The following is a 17,434-nucleotide window of genomic DNA, read 5'->3' on the forward strand; positions in this document are numbered from 1 at the left end:
ATCCAGCCACCTGTAACATGCCTTCTCCAACACAGATGAGACAAGTACAAGAACACCTTGAGACCCAGACTTAAAAAAATCACCATCCATAATTCAACTGTCTAAAAAATAAGCTTGTGAAAAGTGTCCAGTGGACATAATAAATACCTTTTAAGAATCTGAACAAGAGAACACAGAGCTCCAAAACTGAGCTACTTGAACAGTGTGTGGAAAACACAGCCATTCACAGATGTCCTGAAGGATGGTATTGGCAGAGTTGTTTTACAATTGTGTGGCCAAAACTAGAAACCAGAGAGTTCTCTACTGCTCTGCAGGTGTTATTTAAAAAAACAAAAAAACAAAACAAAACCAAAAAAACCCCACCAAAAAAACCCCACCAAAACTCTTGCACCTATCCACTCATCTGGGAAAGGCAGCTGCAAACACAGTGAGGGCACCACAAGGTTCCCGCTCTGCCTGCAGCCCATGTTAACTGAAACAAACCACAAAAGCTCTGTCACTTCTCAAGGGGCCTGGCAAACCTCATTTTACCACAGAAATACAGAGCTTATTTTTCAGGTCCAGATGTACAATTTGCAAATTGAATGCAAACCTCAGAAAGACTCAGTTGTTGCAGATACGCTTTAAAGAATTAGAAATGTACTGTGGAGAATAGACAAGAGCTAGATATCAATCAGATTAAAAAAAAAAACAAAAAAAAAAAAACAAAAAACAACAACAAAAAAAAACCTGTGCAAGTCAGGTTTCATGAGAACTGATTTTGAAAGCTACTGCTAAGGTACAACCCTGTTGACTTTTGGCCCTATTTTCAGCTCAAAGAAATAATCTCATAATCTGAAGAGAAACAAAAAAGAATATATTTGAAGACATGAAGGTAGTTAACTCTGAGATACCACGTTATTTTAAAAGTATGAATGAAGCTTTATTGGAGTTTAAGAAATTTAGGACAAAAGTTACCAGGATGAAAATGGTCAAGTTTGTTGCATTCAACAAGCAAAGCAAAAGAGCAATTTACTGATAATGCGCTTTTTGTTGGTCTTTTTCTGGTGTAGTGTCCATATGCCCAGATCCAAATCCTACCCTTCTTCAGTCTTCCTAAGGAGCATCTCCCACTCTGAGTGTCTGAAGTTACTAGAGAGGGGACATGAGGTAGGCAGGGTGGACTCTCTGGGCTCAGTTCAGGTGCCTCACTGGACACACCTGGAGCACAAGCAGATTTACACACTAGCCTTGCATAGATCTCCACCAAGCCTCTTAGGTTTCCCAAAGTGTTGTAACCTCCCAGCGTCTTCAAAAGATCTTTCTTCAAATATCCCTTTTTTGTCAGCAGCAAAATTTACTTCTTACTCTTTTTTTATCTTCCCTCATCCTGGGAAGAGTTTGGACTGAAGTATGTCTCCTGGAAAGTACCTGATGAGAACAGCAAGCCCGAAGCACATCAGCAGCAAGAAGGTCAGCCTATATTGCTGTACCTCAGCAGAGTTCCTTCCAGCCAAAACCACCCCAGAGAGTAAAATGTCCAGCCTACTTGAAAAAACATTTCTCTTTACAAGCAGTTGCAATGCAAAATAGTGTGCCACAGAGGGAAGGAAACCTTTTATGTATATAAAAAAAAATTGACTTCTGGAATTTATTTAGGTTGACACGAGTGGGACTTTCTCAGAGGGAAGGAAACTTTTTGTGAGGTAAATGTTTACCTCCTTTGTGGGAGCAGCAAATTAGGTGTTTACTCCTTCAAGCAGCAACAGAAGCCAATACACCTGTTCCTTCCAGATTGTCCCTGCTTTTTTTGGCATGCGATACTCTGAACATGGCTCCAGTGATCTGCCATGGGAGGGCCAGGAGGTTTGATAAAACAGGTTGAAGCATTTGTTTCTTCAGTACTAAAAAGCCCCAAAATGGTCAATGGTAGTGTTGGCTAAGAGAATATAATGCTTATTTCTACATTTTATTATTTCTGGTATCAATCCCACAGTATACTGAAATTAGACTAAAATAAAAACTGATGAACTGTGGGTAAAAGTAAATATGCCATGCGTATTTACGAAAAAGCCTTAAATCCTATATGGCTGTGCCTTTCCTCATGGGGTAAGGGATGGGATCAGAGAGATGTTATCCATGGCCTGATCCATCGCTTCCCTGTGAACCACCCAGCCCCAGTTCCCACCCCTGGGAAGGACAGGGCGATGGCAAGGGCATCTAAAATCCTATCCCTGATCTGCCAAGTGAAAACTTGTCCACTGTCCCCACAAAAAAAGAGCAGGGAAGGACTGAGGAGTGGAGAGAGTGTAAGTGTGAAACCCCACTCGAGCATCTGTGTCTTTCTCTGGTGGCACCTTGCATCAGCTGTTGTCAACACAGCCTGGTAGATGACATTCAGTGTATTTATGATGTGGGAAGCCACAGCTGGATTCAAACAAATTTTTCTACAAAAGTGATTGACTGAGAGCAGAGAACATTAAACCTGAGGTGTTAGTTCACCATACTGTGAAAAAATCATTGTTTTTCTCAGTATCAGTCACAAACCGCCTTCAGTGTCAGAAATGATGCTGGGTTATGCAGGTAACCCAGCTCAGCCCTGGCCAACAAATCTGCTCAGTAAGGACACAGATTTAAAAATAAAAAGGGCTCTTGCAAAGAAGCCAGACTGAAAGATGGACTGAAATTTCCTTTTGACCCTACACTCATCACACACCTCCTAATCCCTTTGGAGCGTCAAGTGCCTCAGCCCTGGGAGGTGGAAAAATGGTAGCTCATCCTCTGGGCACATCAGCACTTGATGGAGGTACAGCACTGGCCTTGCCACAGCCAACACCCTGCACAGAGAAACAGCTTATACCAGCAAAAAAAGTTGTTTTGCTGGTAGGAATTAAACCACTTCACTGAACAGATTACATTATAACAACAAAAAGGCCTTTTGATGGTAGGACTAAACTCACAGTAGGGATTTTACTGTTGTAATTATACTACTGCCGTGCCAGCAAAACTTTTTAAGCATAGACTGACTCCCTGCATTTTTATCTTTTCAGTTTAAAAGGTTACACAGAGGCAGAAGTTATAAAATGGTTTGGTACCTGGCATGGAGAACTGTCTTAGCCCCCTAGAAAGCAATTCAATCTTGCAATGGAGAAGGCTCCTGAGAGCAATTTCTCAAAGGAACCATCGCAATACAGCAGCTCTGGAGCCAGGGGACTTGAAGTTGGGGTCCAAGGGGTTTGCAGCCCAGGGACTTGAAGTTGGGGTCCAGGGGTTTTCCAAAGCTTGGAAACTTTTTGGTTTTTATGAAGATTTTGGTTCATTTTTTTTTAGAATATCTCGTTTGAAATGTTTGCACTTATTGTTTATAAATCAGGGGAAGGGGGTAAGGATATTAATTCCAGGAAAGAGATCCTGCAGTGATGAAATGACGTACATATGCAGATCAAATCAAATTGTAATCCTTTGGGAAAATCTGGCATTTAAGTGCTCCCTATTCTGGATGTGCCAATTCAATAGCATACATGCTTTTTATATATAATGTAATGCAAGAATAAGAAACTTAAGACATATTTGAAGAAGAAAAAAAAGGGTGGAGCTCCCTGGCAACAGCTCTAATCCCTTTGAAGGCTCTGGCATCTGCTGAGTCAGGCACTCCTTCCCTATGTTTTAGTTTACAATCAGCCACTGAGTAACAGCAAGTTCCTGACTTCCCTGTTGGAACTACACTGTCATGAACTACAGCTGCATATCTTTAGGGATTGGATCCTTTTATTTAATCTCTTTGGTTTTGGTTTTGTTGCTCAATTACAAATAAACAAATACTGAATAAATAAATTTGAATAAAACAAAAATAAAGGAGGTCTGAGCTCTCAGCTCTGACTACAGCTGCAAGAGACATGTTCCCATAAATGCTGTCCTTGAACCACAAAACACACTTCATTCTTCATGAAGTCCTTGGAGCTGGAGAAGCATTTTGCAGACCTGCCATGGGATCCCCACGTGAAGCATCTGGAGGTAGAATTGTGTTAGCAGAGATCTCTGCCCTGCTGGATAGACCTTGCTCCTTAGCAGCAGACTAATTATCCAGGGTGGAGCCCCATTTTGATATAAATCCATGCTAGCCTGGATGTCTTTCTACAGTGCTTCCCAGTGCCACGCAGGCACAGGGATATGGCCTGGAGCCAGTCACCAATCCTGCCTTATTTCCTCATCCAAAATTTGAAGATGCAGTCTGCCTGCCAGCAGAAACGCCCATTGTGAAACTGAGTTTGCTGATATTTGCAAAGCATTTAAAGGTGTGTCTTCGTGGAGAAAAGTGTCCAAACTCCAGGTAGGTCATAGGAGTAAACCCATTTCTGATTTTAGCAGACAAAACAGCACTGAGCAGCATTTCACATGCAGAGAGTTGAGCTAGGATTCCTCTTTAATCAAGCTAAGTCAGGTTTCATTCCTGCACCTGCCAATTATTTAAATCCCATCTACCCACAAAAGCCTCCAGCCCTGCTGTGGTGGAGCTGCTGACTAACATTGACAGGGGGTTAAATACACTGACCAGCAGTCATCACTGGCGTGGATAGGGAGTAGCTCCATGGGAATGTGTATGTGCATCCTCTGGCACATCGCTGTGCTGCCATGGCACGTGCCAAGCCCACAGAGAGATCCCAGAGAAGTTTCCTGGGAAGAATAAACATAGTGCGTCAGGCAGAAACTTCTCCAGCCATCAGTGAACACGCCACTAGAAACCTCAGGAGAGCGTGATGTGCGCAAAGCCACTGAAGCACTCGGGTTACCCAAGAGGCATCCTGATGACCTTTAGGCTTGTCCAGTGCAAAACTAGCTCTAGGCAGTTCTGCATCAAAATATGCTCTGCACTAACCTATGCCAGAGAACTGAAACCACAACCCCCATTCTCTGTGCTTTGCGAGAATGTGAGAGGGGAAATGCTGAGAAAATGCATTGTGACTGTTCACGGAAGAATGATTTCTGTCTTTTCTTCAAAATGTTTCTTGAGTTTAATAGAAGCATCAAAAAACTTAGCTATTAACATCTCCTTTGCTCATCAGCAGTGTTTCTATCTCTAGGCGGAACTTGATATCTGCTTAACAGTGCAGAGCAAATTTATAGGACAGCTTAAGGTAGGAAATAATGAATTCCACTTCAGCAATTGATAGCACATAATTGTGTGTAGCTACAGTTTGCCACACTGAGATGCATGATAATATGTAAGCTCTGGGGTCCAGTTCTTATTTTCCTCTTATCGTTTAAAGAAATAGAAAAAATGGAAATATTTAAAAATGGAAATAATTTCCATTAAGTCACTTCTAGTTCAGTGATATTCCCCATTATTTTTAACGTGTACTCTTGTGGTTTTTTAAAAGTAATTTTCTGTGCTTCTTTCTCATTTTTCTCCCATGTTCTTTCTGTATTTTTTTCTTTTATTTCCATGTACATTACATGAAAAGCATCCACTTATTTCATCACATTATTTTCTACAACCTTTCAACATTTCTTCAGCTTTGGAAACATACAGAATGTAAAAAGAAAATGAAAAAAATGTACATTTAAAAGTTTCTAAATTTTAAACTTGTAATGTCTTTTAATGACATAAAATCTTAAAAGAAGAGAGTGAAATTTATAAAAGCTAATATTTTGCCACCAGTTTCATATTTCAATTATAATGCCTTAAATGTTAAAAAGCCCAGCATTTCATTTAAGGTTTTGAAGTACAAAACCACATATTTTTATTGAAAAAAGAAATCTGAAGAAAAGAATTGAACTTCATCTGAAAACAGTGGCTTTTATTGCTGAGGGCATGGAAATTAAAAGCAGTCATGTTTACTGAGGAGCTGACTGTAAGGGGGCAAGGTCATAATTTACACGTAATTACTGGTTTGCACTATCGTTTAACCACTACTGAGATGAATATGTTTTTCTTCCTTCCCTCTTCCTGTGCAGAAGTAGTGTTCAGCACACTTCTTATGCATTAGATGTTCTTGTGCAAATCACTGCTTTCTGTGGCTTGTGATTTCAATAGCAAACACTGCTGTCAAAAACAAGGTCTGCATCTAGAGATAGCTCTGTATTTTTGATAATATTTTCAGTTAATAAGAATATGCCATCAGCATGTAATTACAGACGTGCATGCTATGACAAACAAACATGAAAATATGGTTGACTACAGTAAACCAGGAATATTTTAAATATGGGGTGTGTCTGCCTTTGTATAGTACACACAATCACACCAGACTCCTTTGCATCAATTCACACAGAAAATATCCAGCCAAGTATTCTGGGTGAGCCTATAAATAATAGTATTTCCCAAGCCTGAGAAATATACACTTCTTGGATAACTTTTGAGGAATTTGATTTTCAGAACCAGCTGAGGTTTTACTTGTTTTGTTAGTGCCCACTTTGAAAATGTAGAGTGTCCAGGAGGAGGTGAGCATCCCCACTCAGGGAACCAGTCCTCAGCTGAAGAAGACACCAGGTGCCAAGAAACAGAGGGGCTCAAACTCACTACACATGTTAGTAGCCTGACCTTTATACCAAAGCTATTTTAAAAATAGCAAGGTTTTGTTTCAGCATTTGATGGTGGCATACCAGACACTCCAGCTCAAATAAAGCCATATACACTGATATCAGTATCTGTGTGCCCAGGGAACAGCTACTGCCAGCCACCTATTCAGTGGCAGCTCTTCCTGCCACAGCCAAAACTCACCTTATGATGGTTTGTTGACATTTATTCTGTTTATGACCCACTGTGCTGCAACTAGGTTGAAAAATAATGACAGAATTGTTGCTCCCACATTGATACCTTCAACCTTTGTTCCAAACTCTTTGTTTTCAAGGAAAGTGCAGGGTTTGAAATCGACACAGGTTTTTGGGTCTGTACCCACTCTTCCTTGGCAGTCTGTGTGCTAGTCCCGATATGGCACCCAAAGCCTGAACTCCACATTCTAAGCCAGCTACATCTCGAAATTCACAGGTAGTTTTCCTGGGCTACCCAATCTTCTTGGCTCAACAGTCAAAATTTTAATCACTCCTCCAACCTGCATTTACACAGATTTTCTAGAGACGGGATGAGTTCCAAGCTGAGAAAAAATAAATTTCCAATTTCTCTACAGGACAGAACACTATTCTCTCCCTGGCTCTGAGAAGCTGATTGTGGGTGAGCTGGTGCAACCCTCCTCCCATTCTTCTCCAGCTGCCTGTGCCAAGGGCAGAGTACTGTGGGGGGTATTCACACAGTGCACTCCAGAGCATCTCCCTTCACACAGGCTGGTGAGACAGGAGGGTGGGTGCCTATTCATAGAATCATAGTTATTGAGGTTGAAAAAAACTTCTAAGATCCTCAAGTCTGGCTGTTAACCCAGAACTGCCAAGTCCTCCAATAAAGCGTGTCCCTGAGCACTACAGCTGTATCTCTTTCAAATACCACTGAGGATGGTGACTCCACCACTTCCCTGGTGGAGTCTGTTCCAATGCTTGACAATCCTTTCAGTGAAGACATTTCCTCAAATATCTAATCAGATGCTCCTGTTGTTCAGCTTGAGGACCTATCATTTTTCACCTGAGAGGAGAAGTCAATCCCCCATCTCACTACAACTTCCTCTCAGGTAGTTGTAGAGAGCAATAAGGCCTCACCCCAAGCCTCCTTTTCCCGAGGATAAACAATCCCAGATGCCTCAGCTGCTCCTCATAGGAATTGTGCTCCAGACCCTTCACCAGCTCCACTGCCCTTCTCTGGGCTCGCTCCAGCACTGCAGTGTCTAAGGAGGTCCCCTTGTCGTAGAAGGAGATCAGGTTGCTCCAGCAAGCCCTGCCTTTCATTAACACACACTGGCTGGGCCTGATCCCCTGGTTGTCCAGATCCTTGATGCTGGAAAGGCATAAGGAAAGGCTTGTGCAACCTTAATTCAGCCCTCTTCTAATCTTCAATTACAAAATCACATACTGTATTTTCCACAGGACCCTGCTTCATTCAGTTCACGGAGTAGCTGGTGTTCACTTAATGAGCAACTATTCAATATTTTATTTTCTTCTCACTCAGTATGTTGCCCTAGGCATGATTTACTAGATGTAATTCAAACCTAGCTGTGCAGCCAAAATTATTAATTTCAGCGCAGCTTTTTTTTCCTTTGGTACTCATCCTCACAGCATTCCTGAGTGCTACACAAACAGCAAATAGTATATTTTCATAATACCACAGTGAGGGTGTATTTATAATACCCCAGTGTGATTAAATAGGGAGGAGGGGTGGAATTATCCTTCCTGTTTCACAGCTGCATAGAAAAGCCAGAGAAATACAGAGGAGACATTAGAGTCCAAAGAATCAAATATTTGCAACACTCTCTTGACAATTTGAGACCTGAGTTTTGAAAATTTTTAATATAATTCCAGTCAAGTCAACCTGGATCTATCAATGCTTAGAGATGGAGGAGACCTTCTAAGCCAGAGACTGGTTCCCTCCTATCACAGGCAGCTTTTTAATAATCTTATCAAATTGGACTGAATAGGAATTGGGTTTCTTGAATTCCTATTAAAAAGCTGAGAATTCACTCCTCTGATAGTTAGAAACCCTTTTCTAATTTTCAGCCTAAATTTATTCATAGCCAGATTGCACTCATTTCTTCTTAGGCCAACACTGTCCTTCACCTTAAATAGTTCCTCTCCCTCTCTGGCATTTGCCTCTGCTGATAAATTTAGAGTGAGCAATCACATCTTTTTCTCTCCCAGAATTTGTCTTGAGGAGCTAAATGAGCTACACTCCCTAAGCTGTCTCTCTCAAATTAAGCTGCCAGGTCCCCTGTTCATCCAAGGAAGTGCTTTCCATACCTTGAAAGGTGCTTGCACTTTTCTGCTCTGGGCATGGCTGGCCAGGCTTGTAAAAGTACCAGGCATCCTGTATTCACCCAGAGAATGGTCAAGAGGCAAAAGGGTAACTGCTGGTTACAAAATGAGTTAAAAGTATTCCTCTCCCAGTCCTCAAACTGGTCTGTCACAGAATCAACCTGGGATTTCCACAGCTACAGCACATCAGTAGCACCCCAATGACTGAAGTCTACCAGCGCATCCTAATTGTGCTCCTTTTCACATTCCAACAGAAAGTCTCAGCAGTGGCATGCATTTTGTACCACTGAATTTCATGCTGCTGCTCTCCTCCCAGTGCTCTGGATCATCATCACTGCGTTCCTCTGCTCCAGTACCCCAGTCCCAGCCTGGATGGTGATGCCACCCACAAAAGTCAGTGTCTGACTCCACTGGCAGGCTAGTGAACATATACAGGTACACACAGGTGTATACAAAGAGGGTTCTTGAATGTGTCTGCTCCTGAGATCAATTTTAAAGAACTCACCAGGAAAAAAAAAAAAAAAAAACCACAAAAAACCCCCAAACAAACAAACAAATAAACAACCCCCCAAAAACACAACAAACAAAAAAACCCAAACCAAACCAAACAAACACCCAAAAACAAAACAACCAAAAAACCCCAAAACCAAACCAACCAACCAACCAAAAAAACCAAAACAAAAAACCCACAACCAGACCAACTATTAGAAAACCATACAGGTCAGCCAGGAAAACTCAGAGCATTAGACACCCTGATTTGATACCTTTTGAAAAATTCCTGTACTCAGTGGCTGTCAAATGTTGGTCACCTATTTGACATGAAATAAATTACATTTTGATTTCTGAGAAGATTACACTCCATTAAAGGTAAGACTGCTTCAGTTATGACATATATGCACCTTTTGGGGATTCATGTGTTTTTCTCTAAGGTGTGAATTGATGTATGCAGGGCCATTAGTAGTAATTTTTTTTTCAGTCAAACATCTATCTTAGAATCACATACTAAAACACCTGGTAAATAATGACCAGACAAATTGAGCACAACTGGAGAAACATAATATATATTTGACAGCAAAAGAGAATGTCCAGGCAAGAAATCCAAGGAGAATAAAAGGAAGGTGGTAAGCATGTGACACCACAACTTAGCTGAAATAAATCACTTCCTGATTGATAAATCTCAGACTGCTTGTTTTTCTAGCCAAAACCCCTGCATATTTCAAGCAGAATACAGCGAGGAGGATGGTCTCTACCTACCAGACCACAACCCAAACCTGGGGGTGTGGCCATAGCAGGTGATGGTGGAATTCACTGAGGAGCTGATAACAGAAGGCTGATAACCATGAGACCTTGTCAGACTTTGTCTCACCATCCTCTCCACAGATAATAGCCCTGAACAAGCTGAGGGGACCCAGAGGCATATACTGTCAGATTTAGGCCACTTTATGGATGCTCTTGGGTGTATATTGCCTGCAAAAATGCTCCAGAGACTGGTGTAAGAACGAAAAGATTTCCAAGCCAACAAATTGTGGTGATTTCAGGGTAACTTAGATAACCTCCAAGATGTAGGAGAGATCAGATTTGAGCTGAAATGATCCAAGATGGCAGAGAAAAAACACTATGCCGCTCTGACCTCAGGAGGGTTCAGCCCAGATACATAGAAAAAGTTGCAAAATACTCTTTGGAGAGTTATAACCTAAATTCATGGAGACATAAAACGAGGAAGAGGTAATACATGAAGATTTCTGTGAAAAGGGTGTATTTTCACGTGTACCTGGGAAAAGAGAGAACACTTTCTAGCATTCAGGCGAAGAAAAGCAACAGCCATAGGAGAAGTTTGGGCAGAGCAGAGGGCAGGTACAAGCACGTAGACACTGGTGAGAGAAGAGGTGCAGGAAGGAGCAATGTTCGTGCAGGCACTGCAGGTAGGAGGAGGCAAGACATGCACTGGAGTGGAGTATTTGAGAGGAGGCACCCTCTGCTTAGGGCTCCTGCACTGCTGCCTGGGAGTAGCCTAGTCTTCATTACCCAGAAGAGTTAATTTTGGTGCCTCTGCAAACACAAACCAAGTAGATCCAACGAGGTCCTGTAAAGCAGACAGTTCACCTGCACAAAGGCTTGCACTAGCTTCAGTAGATCAGGTTTTCTAAACTGCTGCTGCTGGGCAGACAAGGTCTGGGGAGGTAAGGAGGGAAAACATTTGGTCCTGTGTTACTTCAGTGTGTCTGACAGAAGTGTATTTATTCTCTTCCCAGTGAATAACACCTATTTTGGGGGCAGAAAAAACCCCAACTGTCTGACAAAGCCACACTTCGTATGCCCCTTATTCTTCCTTGAGAACTATCTTCAGCTGTGAATACATATATATACTCTAATGACAGTCAGCTGTCACGTCTGTAAACATACATTTACCTCCCATTAAGGGTTATTTGCCCCTTTTTCTGACCTTTCACCAGCTTTCCATACCCTGGCCATGTGGCACAGATGGTATAATCCTGTCAGGCTAAGGCAGGTGACAGTGCTGCTCAGTGTTTAGTAATCAGTGACTGTAATTAGCCAGACTGGACGCAGGCTCAGATAATAGGGCAGTCAAACAGCTGCCAGTCATGAGGCTTTTCCTGTGGACTGCAGGGGATGGAAGAGAGGATGTTATAAAGAGGCCATGCATTTTTTCCAGTACACTTTATACAGAACCAGTGATAATGTTATAGATTATGTTTTTCATTAAAAAAAAAAAAATCTTCCAGAGTGACCAATAAAGTGTGTTTCATATCATGAGGAGCTTTTAGTTGGTTTTTAACTCTGATGGAGGTGTCTGGAGAGTGTTTAGCAGCACCAGAGCTTTTTCCTATTTGGAGACTGTCTTGTCATGTTTTCCTTACACAGATCTGTTCACACACACACCAAATGTGGATGGATGAAGCGCTCCAAGTTCCTGATCCTTAAAGAAACTCTTTTAACACAGGAAAGTGCTGTCACCAAGCTATTACTTGTTCGCATTCAGAGATCAGGATTTAGACAAATAAAATAAAACTTAATTGTAGTGAAAGTAAAGAAAAAATAATTAAAGAGATATTATTAAAAATATGGGGGGTATTGAAACTTTTTACTGGTTTTAGTTCTTTTTAGAGATCTCTGAGACTGTGCTCATTTCTGATCCTGTGTTACACTACACATTTAGATGATACATAGGCTGCACATGCTGTATGTAAGAGAAGCAAGCAGTGTGCTGAACCAACCATGTTTTCATGTGAGAGATGATTCACTGCCTCTCGGATGGTAGAAAAGTCTCTGTCCTAAGCAGATGCTCATGCTTACAGTCTGTGAGGGTGAAAGAGGTTTTATTACCAAAGAGGCAACCAGTCATCTCTCGCAGAGGAAAGACTAGCATTCATTGCCTAGGAGGGCTTTTTCTCCCTGACTTCAATATTCCTTTCCTATTTTTAAACATGTGCCTATTATTGCAAAGACACTAATTATGAAATATATTTAATTTTAAAAAGCGCACACATCACAATTAATCAACTTCTTCTCGTCCTTTATTGCATATATTCCAACAGCTTTTCTCCCTCTTCCCCTCCAAAATTGTGCTATTTATCTATACAGAACAGATACCTTAATCTTTTGGGGAAAAAGCAGAGAATAATTTTAATTTCCATGCATTTATAAGAAGACATTCTTAAATAGGCCAGTGAAAGAGATATTGCATCTATAAATAAATTATTCCGAGGCGGGCAGTGGGATGGGGTTACACACAGCCATTGTGCGAGGAGGCTGCAAAGCCCGACCCGGGAGTGCAGCTGTTGTCTTTGTGCCGGGCACTCTGCCTCTGCCATTGTTCCCCTGATTACAACAGGCACGTCGGGGCCGCGGGGAGGGCAGGCTCGGGTGAAAGGATGGCTGTGCATTGATAACGCCTGGCACTATCGCAGAGGGCAGCGATAGGCTCCTCAGCTGCGGCGCTATCGGGGTGCGGGGCTCCGGAGCGTGCGGGTGTCCCCCGCCTCCCCTCCCTGAATCAGCAGTTTCTGGAGATGTGAATGTGTTCACCTCCTGCGTGTGCCAGCTGGATCTTACCCAGACACACACACGGGATTGTGTCAACAGATGGTGTAAAAGGGGACAAAAAGGACAGTATTTCCAAACTGAATATGTAATATCAAACAGGTGTGGAGGTAAGGAGATGGTAATGAACAAGGAACGCCGAGCTGCAGGAAGGGCGTCTGTGCTGCTCGCAGCAGAGAGGTGGGGAGGGGACTCATTGCTCTCACCATGCTCTACTCAACAGGAGGGGAAAATGGCCATGATCTCTCTGCCACTGCCATTGTCCCCACTAACACCTCAGCTGCTGCATGGCCTGGCCCCAGGGAGATGGCAGGGGTGAGGTCCCTGCTGCCCTTTCATCCCCTGCATCATCTTGTTTCCAGCAGCACCTCTGAAACCCTGCACAAAGATGCTTGGCCTGTCAGCATCCTAAAAGCTGTTCTCAGCCACTTGTCTAGCTGGGGCAGAGGCAGGCCAAGAGGACAGGACACAAAGAGCATAGGTGTTCCCAGCTCCTGTTACCAGCCTGCGTGGCACAAAAGGGAGAAATACCCCGGAACAGAAAAGCCCGAATCAATCGGACTAATCCAGAGTGCTGCTGTCAACACAGATGCATTGGGGACATTTGAGCTGCATCAGCATGAGAGGCATCCCTGCCACAGGAGGAATTATGTGGCCCACACCTTGCTCCAACACTGTGATTGATTCCCATTTCCTTCTGAGGATGTCCTGACACCTAGGATAGCTGCCACTCACTGCACCATTGACCTTTAGGGCTGCATAGCTCACCTGGTGTCATAAGCCTGGACATGGGCAGGGACACACCTGCCCTGAACCCTTCAGGAGAAGCCTGCCAGGCACACTGGCAGTGCAACTGGGTCATTCACCTCCAAAAGATGACAAAGCAGCTGTGCTTGGCACCAGCCGTGGAGTCCCTCACAGCCAAACTGCCTGTCCATTTGTATCCCAAGATGCATGACAGAAAACACTGTATGGCTTTATTCTTCCCACTGTCATGTAAACTGGGGTGCACAACAACTCGCCATTGCTTTGGAGATTTTCCCCTTCCTAAAATCCAGAGAAAATCCTCCTATTTCTCAGCAGATGCTATCTGGTCACTGAGCTCCTCCTGAACTGCTGAAAAGAAGCATTCATCTTAAACCTACTTAATTTTTATATCCCTGTCTGGTTTTTCCATTTATTTCCAATTACTGTGGATCTCGCTATCTGTCAGGAATAGGATCACACATCTGTCTCACTGTTAAAACTGCTAACAGAGAACAGGAGTAAGTTATTTCTGACGTGAAAGCTATGGCCATCCATGACAAGCAGGGGTAGAAACTCGGATGCCTGTTACTGTGGGGCTGGGACAGAGTCACTTGATGCTGCTTTGATACTTCTGTTGCTGTCAGAGAGGTACCTACAACAACCTAATCTGAAAACAAGTTTACAGAGTAGCCATACATTAACTTGTATATTCCTACATACCTTCTTTTGCTTATCCTGGAGTTATAATGCATTGTATACAAATTCACTTTACTGATATTCATGTATTTTACTTGCAATCTGGTACACATCTGCAATATGAAGATGAACTTCCTGCTCTCATCCCTTTCAAATTGTTACCCCCAGAACTGTGTTCAGCCAAAACTGAGCGTTGCTATTTCCCCACCCTCTGTGATCTGTCAGCTGCATTCAACACAATTAGCTTTCTTCATCATGCAATCCTGGCCTCCTTTACCTGGCTTGGTCATTTCCTCTTTCCTCTTCCCTAAGTGGGTCAGTGAGAGGATCTTCCTGATTCCTCCTCCAGTTTTCCATGGAGGTACCTGCAGGTCCTCACCATGGCCCCACTCTCTTTTTCCAGATTCACAGGCACCTGTATTTCAATCAGCTTTCTCCCAGCTGACTCTTGTTTAACATCTCTCTGTAATTCAGTAAATTAATATAATTTAAGTTACTGGAGAACTCACCTTAATCCTCTTTTCTTATGATGTGGCTCCAAAAGATATAAGAAGATAGTAATACATACAGGCTGACACCCAGTACACCGATCAATACTGTATCAGTCTTAACTTGTGTTCTCTCACACATCTCTCTCTTGTCTGACATGTGAAGGTCTCTGTTTGCACATCACAGCTGGGGCCTCTGTCCCCCATTGTCTTAATTATGGACTCAATGTGCTGCAGATATATAAATCATGGAAATTTAATCAGGCTTATTGCATCCTTCATCTGGCAGCACAGACTGAAATAAAAGCTGTGGTGAAATAAAGGCTATTCCAAATGAGAGAGAATGCTACATTATGCTCTTGAGAATTTTTCCAAGATATAGTATCTCTGGGGCCCCTCTACCTCCCCCCACAGAGGTGCAAGCCCCAACTCATGCTAAGTCATTTAAATGAAAGTTACAGTCAACATAAAAGACACAGGACCCAGGCTGACAAGCTGCCAGTAGTTTGTTTCCACAGAAGATGGGAAGGGAGGAAGGCACATAAGATGGTCCTGGGGATGCTCACAATGTCTTTCAGAGGTAAAAACCCACACCACGGGTGAGAACAAGGAGCAGGTGAGCACTGGCAGTTCCTGGAGAAAGTGGGCTAGGTTTCTGTCCTGTCCCACTCCTTAGTCCCTTCCTTTACAGGCTGCTGTGGATTCCTGGCTCCTTACCAGTCCTTACCATGGTGCTGTTTTTCACATCCTTTGCTCACCACTCCTTGCTGGTGGCATGAAGATGGGAGTAGTAGAGTCTCTGTGTTCAGATCCACCTCAATGAAAGACCAAGCATGAAACATCAAACTGCCACCTCCACAGCCAGATCTACCAGTCAGGGCACGGTAAATACCACCACTGGAGTAAGTATTTAAGCAGACATGTGGGACAACTTGTTAGGTCATTTCCATTTGCTTAATCAGATCCTGTAATAGGCGTTAAATTGTAGCATCTCCTTACACTGATGAGAACCTGACTTACCACAGGGTATTCCCAAGTAAGAAACTGAGACTGGTAAAGTGAATCCACTCAGCATGGGGTCCAGCTATAGGAAAACCAAACACATATTCAAATTGGGATAGAAAAAAAAATCTCATCTTGATAGGAGAATTTAGGTGAAGTGTGATACGCGTTTGTTGTCCAGGGTACCCGGCACACTAAAGTTTCTCATCACTGTGCATTGCCAGAGCCTGCATGATTAGTACCTATTGAAATCAGTTAGTTTAATCACAGTTTAATATCCTCCAGGTCTGTATGGTTTTGTAAGATGAGCCCCAAAACCTTGCCTCAACTGAGAAAATTACCCATTACTGACATTGGCTACACCCTAACAGATGCAGATGAATAAGCAAACACATTAAGCTGCTGAGGTAGACTAGGACAAACAGCATTCGGCACTGCTTAGTAACCACTTGGTGTTACTCATCTGCCAATGTGTTGACTGCTGTTTAACTTGTTATGTCCTGATTGACACTTGGAGCCAAGCAGTGTTCAGTCTTTGTTCCTTTGGTGAGCAAGGTATGAAGCCTGAGTATCTGTGCTTTTCAAAATAGCATTTAAAAACAAGCATGAAAGAGTTATTATAATACAGCAGAGTATAAAACTGATGCTGGAATATTGTTTTAACTTCAAAATGCTCCTATGAGCATTGCTGTGTGGGATGGAATATAACACAGACTCTAGCCAGTATTAATAAGTAAGGATGAAAGCAGATATTGTGCAAAAATTTGGGGGATAAAAAAAAAAGCAGAATTAAGTACTAAATCAGACCAGCAGAACTGTCAAATGTGTTAGACTATATTCACAGGCACTCATGTGTGACATGCAGGCACAAAACATAAACATTTGTTTAGTTTGAGTAATTTTGCTTTTTAGAGTAAAAGGCTTTTTTTTTCTTTTTTTTAGGAGGAGGAGGAGGGCTTTTATCTACAGTCTGGAATTTTAAAAGTCTTATATCCTGCAAGGACTGTTTGAAGCAGTTCCAGAAGAACTGCTTTTCATTAGCAAGTGCTGACTCAATGATCTGGAGAAATGTATTGAGTTCATCAAAAAAATTAGAGAAAATTATTTGGTTTTACTTCTAAAAGGTTACATAATTTCAGTTGGACCCCATCACTTAAATCACTATATACTATGTTTCAAATGTGTTATCACTTGAAAGTTGAAATAATAAAGGAAAAACAAACTGGTTTGATTTCATTGAAGTCTTTGATAAAGAATTCTTTTGATGACTTCAAGTAAAGCGATTCCCAAATGTCTTTTCTCAGTAAATTTTGAAATTTCAAGGTTTTGTTTAAATTTGAGAAAAAGCAAAAATTAAGTGATAGCTTTTCTTAAGGAAAATAGATGTTGAACTTAGGCAAATGCTAATATAATTGTGCCCAGGGGCTTATTCAAGTGAGCAAGTGTTTGTGTAGTTATATTTGGTATAAGCTGGAACACATGTGATCTAACTTTGGACATAAAGTCTAGAGGGCTGCCAGGGCAGGGCAGTTTTTCAAGCTGCTCTAATAGAAACCAGAATCACAGTTATTGCTTTTCTGCAATATAAGAGAGTCTATACTTCCACTTTT

General features: G+C 42.2%; 1 long non-coding RNA gene across 1 annotated transcript; it reads left to right on the top strand.

The window, feature by feature from the left end:
• Positions 1 to 15,314: 15,314 nt before the first annotated feature.
• Positions 15,315 to 17,106, top strand: LOC136359898 (uncharacterized). The gene is made up of 3 exons (XR_010743367.1): positions 15,315 to 15,402; positions 15,514 to 15,724; positions 16,770 to 17,106. It is a non-coding gene; the product is annotated as an uncharacterized lncRNA (long non-coding RNA).
• Positions 17,107 to 17,434: the final 328 nt, after the last annotated feature.

This window comes from Sylvia atricapilla, chromosome 4 (assembly GCF_009819655.1).
Source record: "Sylvia atricapilla isolate bSylAtr1 chromosome 4, bSylAtr1.pri, whole genome shotgun sequence".
Classification (NCBI taxonomy): Eukaryota; Metazoa; Chordata; class Aves; order Passeriformes; family Sylviidae; genus Sylvia; species Sylvia atricapilla.